The sequence below is a fragment of the Hippocampus comes genome, unplaced genomic scaffold (genome assembly GCF_001891065.2).
Source record: "Hippocampus comes isolate QL1 unplaced genomic scaffold, H_comes_QL1_v1.1 scaffold91, whole genome shotgun sequence".
Lineage (NCBI taxonomy): Eukaryota > Metazoa > Chordata > Actinopteri > Syngnathiformes > Syngnathidae > Hippocampus > Hippocampus comes.
The window spans coordinates 972,695-979,685 of record NW_017805034.1 but is presented as its reverse complement, the minus strand read 5'-3'; the positions used below and the strand labels follow the sequence as shown (position 1 = coordinate 979,685).

At 46.1% G+C, this 6,991-nt stretch overlaps 1 long non-coding RNA gene across 1 annotated transcript in view; it reads right to left on the bottom strand.

The window, feature by feature from the left end:
• Positions 1-4,074: 4,074 nt before the first annotated feature.
• LOC109512091 (uncharacterized) overlaps positions 4,075-6,991 on the bottom strand; it is a 31,074-nt gene continuing 28,157 nt past the window's right edge. The window contains exon 2 of the long non-coding RNA XR_002167458.1: positions 4,075-4,274. This is a non-coding gene — a long non-coding RNA (uncharacterized LOC109512091). The remainder of the gene's footprint in view (positions 4,275-6,991) is intronic.

Genomic DNA, 6,991 nt, shown 5'->3' with positions numbered 1-6,991 from the left:
AAGCGCATTAAAGTTGTTTCCAGCATTTTTTTGTCCCTTCTCAAAATCTCAAGATATGAATCAGCGAGTCTGCATATTTGTGGGTCGGCATTTGCAAATTCACCTTTTGCGGATTGGACTTTTGAACCTACGACTCGCCTATTTGCCATTTTTTTTACCTCACCTCCGGACATCTCGATGCCACGGAAGTCAGTTGAAGCTACTCAACTTACATCATCATTGCCAAGAGGGAGGGAGGAGGAGAGAGAGGAGAGAGAGAGAGAGAGAGAGAGAGAGAGAGGACCTAGCGAGGTCCATGTTGGGCCTCATGCGTGCAGTCAACTGTGAAAATTTTCTTCCAAAATTAAAATAAAATAATTTTTTTTTTTAAAGGGACAAATCCTGTAAAATAATTTTTCTTACAATGACAAGTTCACATTATTATCAAATGATAACTTGATCCTCATGATATCGCAACTATTCTTGTCATATGACCACAAGGTGTTTACCGTAAAACTCAAGAAAGAAGATTCCACATTGCGTATTGAACCAAACCACATCACTGTTTTATGAAAGTCTGCTAGCTTAATACGAACAAAGCGAAACGGGTTCATGAAACGAGCCTTGATGTGTATCGCATCAACTGTTTGGCGGATGTATTGTACGACCCCCTAGTGGGGAAGGCCCGCCCACACTAGAAGGAGCAGCACAATGTCCATTTCATTCCATGAAAAAGTCACGACATTCCATAGAACGTATGCTAGCATTGCACATTAACACACGTAAAAAAAAAAAAAAAATGCTAACGCAGCTTGAAAGTCCTCCGTAGTGTGTTGACCTTAACGCGGCACGTTTGATCATAACCGCAGCTCCTGTCAGCCCCCACACCGCTTTGAGATTGATGAGCGGGTTATGCGTCGCCGGAGTCGGCGAGAGAAGACGCGCATTGATTGAAAGCCCCCGATAGTCCCGTCGCGTGGCGTCCCCAACAACATCACTTATTTTGCATTCCGATGCGCCGATTGAGAACTGCTAAACGCGCGCGCCGGTGACAAATGCGGACGGAAAGCGACTCGGACTCAAATGATAACGGCATCCATCTTTGAAAGACGCGGTTCAAATATTTCATCATTGATTCGGAGGCTGCCGAGATGTCGTTTGACCCTGAAGGGATGGAAATGCCATGCGGGGAAACGCTTTCAAGTGAAACGCCTTCGTCATGTGCGCGTGCAGCCATTAAACTGTTAATCCGATGCAGTGTTCCTCAGCCTCTATTGAACCAAAGCACATATTTTACGAGGAGGGGTTAAAAAAAAAAAAAAAAGCGTCTCATAAAAAGTACCCAATGAAAAAGTCAACTGGAACCAAGCTGGTATGTCTTCATCTTAATATCGGAGCAGTTGTTGTGGAAGCGCATTAAAGTTGTTTCCAGCATTTTTTTGTCCCTTCTCAAAATCTCAAGATATGAATCAGCGAGTCTGCATATTTGTGGGTCGGCATTTGCAAATTCACCTTTTGCGGATTGGACTTTTGAACCTACGACTCGCCTATTTGCCATTTTTTTTACCTCACCTCCGGACATCTCGATGCCACGGAAGTCAGTTGAAGCTACTCAACTTACATCATCATTGCCAAGAAAATAAGTTGAAGTGAGTTGAGGAACAGCGACAAAAATACGCTTTGTCACCATTTTGTGGCATATCCATGCCGATGGACAATATGAAAGTAAGTTGAGGGACTTCATTTGGACAAACTTAACGCTTGACCGCAATTGTAATGCCGAAGAACTAAGTTGAAGTGCGTTAAGGAGCTTCACTTAGATGCTTTGCTGCCATCTTGTGGTACCTTGGTGAAAGTCTGAACGGGATTAAAGTTGTCATTGCTCAAGATTGAAGTCGTATTTCAATCAATTAGCTAATTGGTGAATTTTAGTGGTCTGCTCACTCTTCAGACTTTTCTAAGAGGATTGAAAGATTTGACATGTAAAGCGCATTTAATTCCAAATGAGACAGCGGGAAGATTTTGAGGTCTGACGGAGGGGTTATAGGCGCGGGGTCAATGATGCAGGTCCGGACCCCCCACCGCTGCGCTCGCCACAGGACAGGAGGGTCCCCGACTCCGCCATATGGAGGTCACGATGCCATATGAAGTGATGGCTTTCATCGAACAATCTCAATGATGAGAAAAATGGAACCATCTATTATATCTCTAAAACATTGATTTGAAATTCTTTTGGCGGAGAGGCTCACTGTGCAGCACCGAACCAAATCTCGAACGGAGCAGCCAGGACTGCTCTCAATGCTAACGTTCACCATTCTTTGCTGATGACATTTTTTTCCTTCTTTGGCAAACACCGAGTGGGACAGAAAAGACGTAAGAGGGAATCGTTGGGGCTGAAAAGATCATTGAGAGCAACATTTTTGTTTTTGTTGCAAAAAAAAAAATAGACGAGCAAAAACGATTCGAGCAACAGTTTTATGTGCTGCACGGCGGAGGATTTCATCCAGCGGACAATGCCGGCCGGCTGTCTTCCGAGTCATGGCTGTATGATTCGACATCGCTGTCAATAACGTGACACTTGCCGCTTATCTACATATTGAGCAAATCATGACTCGGAACGGCTAATCTAAATTGTGGTTTGGTGCAGCGCGCGAATGCTCCCGTAAGCTCTTCAGGAAATGAAGCGCCGATTAAAGTTTGGACCGCCGTTCTTCAGAAGTTGGGTGAACTCGCCGTTAAGACGAGCGACGTCGCCTACGCGGGAAGCGGAGGGCGCGGAGAGCGTGACGAGACATTAAAACATTCCCGATGAAAGGTGTGTCGCCACAGCTTGTCAGTGCCTCACCTACCCTCCCCCCCCCACTACCGCAAGATGAAAGGGGTCTCGGCGTCTTCCGTCGTCGGGGGTTCAAGGATTTGTCGGCTAAGATTCCAACAAACACTTCCACAATAATTACAAGTAGACTTTTCTTCAACGCCACAGGCGAAGGTGAGGAGCCTTTAATTGTCACTTTTTATTAGCCCCCCCCCGACCCCCACCCCAAGGCCGTTATTCTGCGATTAAAAGGCGCGCGTCGGGATCGAGCGGGGGTATTTAGTTCAGGTATTAGTCGGGAAATGAAGGTGTCGTCGTCATGCCAAAGTTCCTCTGACACCTTTTTTTGGAACCACTTTAGGGCTTACCGTTTCCTAAAGCTTCCTTTAAAAGTGCCCGTCTCATCCTTCACAAGTTGGCTTTGCGTCCTTCTCCGAGGAGCAAAACCGCTCAACTGACCGGACAAGTTTCAGTCGGATTACGGCGCCAAAGGGGACATATATTTCTGTTCATGTTTATGAACAAAAGTAAAAAAAAAAAAGTGACCGGCAATCAGTGATTTGAATATTAAAAAAAAAAAAAAAAGTGACCTGCAATCAGTTATTTGAATAAAATTCACATTTTTACCTCCCTCGACGATTTACTTGGTTGGATTTTGACTTCTCTTACAATTACAACTTATTCTCATGAAACCAACTCCCCCCACCCCCCAAAAACAAAACAAACGTCATGCCATTTCTCCGTTTTCTCGCATGAATTTTTTTTTTTCTGACCTCACCAAACGTAATTTTTTTCAGTCGCTGTGCCACTTGATATTTTTGCTTCACTAAATGTCAGTTATCATCATCGAGAGAATCGACTCCTCGGAGGAACTACGATGCTAAGCGACCTAGCAAAACATCCCTTTGAAAAAAACGGAAGCAAATTTGAAAAGCACAAAAAAAAAACAAAACAAACAAACAAACAACAACAAAAAAAAAACAATGAGTGAAGCGACCGGCGAAGGGAGACAAAAAGCATCGCATTAAAAAAAAAAAAAAGGCACAAAAATACATCTAATAGGATTATCACTTGTGTTTGTTTGTCACGGCGGATCAAGGAAAATTGCAGTTACGACTAAAAGAGCTTAGAGGCACGCCGTTATCGGCCCCGCGACTGAATATTTGCATATTTGTTTCAAGCCTTTGAATTCTTCATTTTTAATTGGTCGCTTAATAATCGTGCAAGAAGACAAAAAATGACGTCTGAGTAGGAGGGAATTTTTGGGAGGGGGCGCGGCGGGGGGGAATAGAATAAAAAATAAAACAGCCTGGCAGTCATCAGGAAGGTTGTGGGTTGAGCACTTACGTGTGTCAACAAGAAAAACATTTCATTTTTGTTGAGGTACCTTCTGGGATGTCTGAGGATCTTCTCAAGTGTCCTCGCCTGCCACAACACCGCGCGCAGCCTTCCACCAGCCAGGCGGGATGCCATTTTCTACCTGCAAAAAAAAAAAAAAAAAAGTTTTCATGACCTCAAGTTCGCTGAGAGTAACATTTTAAAAGCCCTAACAAAGAAATTCTGACTATACTTGTCTTCATTTCCACAAGTGCAGATGGAATGTGTTGCCTCATATCGAAGTCACAATGTATTTATTTCGACAAGCGCGTATACAAGGTAACTCAATGTGCTTCACAATGCAAAGTACACCGTTCAAAAGCAAGGTACCGTACCGTGTTTTAGTTGGACAGTATTTCAACATCTGTTGTATTCAGTCACCTGTATATTTAAAAAAACAAAGTTGATCTCAATAGAGTCTGAATTCTGACAACCGACCACATTTTGTCCTACCTCGAAGGTGGTTGGTCTCCGTGGAGACTGCGCGTCTTATTTTTAGGGTTCCTGACATGTCTGACGCATTTGCACGTTGTCGCCGTCATGCGGTACGTAAATAACACAACTTGGGATATGACAGTCGCCGGCTCCGGCTGTGTGTTGACAGGCCTGATCAGGACGTGATGGCAGGCTATGATCGTCAAAAGCCTTTTCGGTGAGTGGCGGGGAAGCCGTCTTATTTTCCCGTTTGCTGATCCTATCATGGTCTTTCTCTCGAGCTCCGCTTAAAAGGTAAAGACGGGGGAAACGGGCTCAATCACAATGGCTAAAAGTTGGAGTTTTACACACACAAACTTTAGGACTGGACAACTTTGGAAGGGAACAATACGAGGATGCTGCACCAACAGCGACTTCCCTTCTCGCCGCCCCATTGTCATCCTCCCGTCACTTTTAGGAGCACCGCCGTGACTGGTGGAGAGGCGTAAATTAAAAGATGTCACACTCCAGATAATGATAGGGGCTTAATTTAGGGTTTATGAAATTATACCCCGCCCCCCCAAAAAATAAAAAAAGATGGAAACTCTGTTGAAAAAGAAGAACGCTGGCGGGATGGTGAGGGATGACAAACAAACATACTTCTATTCTTTTGTTGCACTATGTAGTTATTCTGACGACGAAAAAGTCGCACGTGTAATTAGACAGGCCCAAAACAATGCGATGGTGCATTCCAATACGAGTACACATTCAGTTTAGGTTGCCACCAACGTTGCAGAAAACTATTTACACCGTCTGCAAACCTCTACAGGACTCATGCCATTGAAAGCCATTTTATATATTGATGGTATGGGCGGGGCGTTGGGGGGGTTGATGGTGTGCCGTGATATTTTATCAATACGTGCCTTGGCTGGATAAAGCTATCGTGGGCTTTGAGTTTATAACCAACCAACGAAATGTTGCGGGTCGGGAATCGTGGTCCACCGAGCGAGGACTTCCCGTCCGTGTGGCGTCGCACCTCGAATAAATCCCCCCCTCTGTCTCTCTCCTTCCCGCCCGGTGACAGTAGCGCGACGCCGTCGCCTTTATGCATAATGCGGATGCTCCTCGTGGAGGTCGAATGAAAACTCCCGTCGACATGTGTCAGGAGCTCGCCGCGTCGCCTCGGACTAATGATGGCGCGCCGGCCGGCCCACTGCCCTCAGCATATGCCCACTCCCACGTAAAGTGTGTGCGTGCGCGCGCACGGGGAAGGGTTCGTCATGCTGATTAAAAGTGCCCCCCCCCATTCCCACCCTCACTAACAAAGCCCCTCAGAAAAAGACAGCGGGGAACATGAAGCGGTGTCAGGTCGGCCCGGGTGAGGCCGCCGGATGGGTGTCACCTGAATTTAGCCGCCTAATATGACAGCCGCCTGGTGACGGCTTGTCGGCCGAGTGCCACTTTGCCAGAGTTTGGGGGCCCCATTGTCATGCAAAGCATTTGGACCACACGTGAATGAGGCTCGTCACAGTGTCCGCCGAGGCTGCCGGATGAAACGCGTTTGACATCCCCCCGACCAGGAATAGTTGTGAATAATGAGCAAATGGCAGCAGCGACAGTTGTAACCTATTTATTTTGTATCTCGCGCACACACGCACGCGCACACACACACACACACACACACACACGCGCGCGTCTCAGGGAGGAGGGTGATGTCACCGTCTGCAGTGTGGTCATCCGGAGTCGTCCACAACCTACTTTTCATGTGACACGTCCCGACAATTCATATTTTTTCCAGCATTGCGGCCAGCAGTAACGCACGCACACACACACACACACACACACACACACACACACACACACACACGCGCACACACACACACACACACACGCACACACTTGACACCCGCGAAAAAGTTGAACCTTCAGAAGTCAACACGTTCCAGGTGGATGTTGCCCTTTTCGATTTGTTTTGAGGCCTGTCTCGCTTAGTTACTGTTGCTAAGTCTGTCAAGCTTTCAGAATGGATTTTTTTTTTTTTTTGGTTTTTGTTTGTTTTTTTTGTTCCAAATGGAGCATGAAGACATCCCCATGGAAAACATCCCGTCTTAGGTAAGGGCACAAGCAAACAATAACAATACAGCTTTAAGGAGATAGTGCCTAGGAAAGGATCCATCCATCCATCCGTTATCCGAAGCGCTTTCTCCTCACGAGGAAAACATCCCGTCTTAGGTAAGGGCACAAGCAAACAACAACAATACAGCTTTAAGGAGATAGCGCCGAGGACAGGATCCATCCATCCGTTATCCGAACGTTATCGCCTTACGAGGGCCAATCGCAGCTGACTTGGGGCATTTGGCCGAGTATGACCTCAACTGGTTGCCAGTCGTCAATGAAAAACCGAAA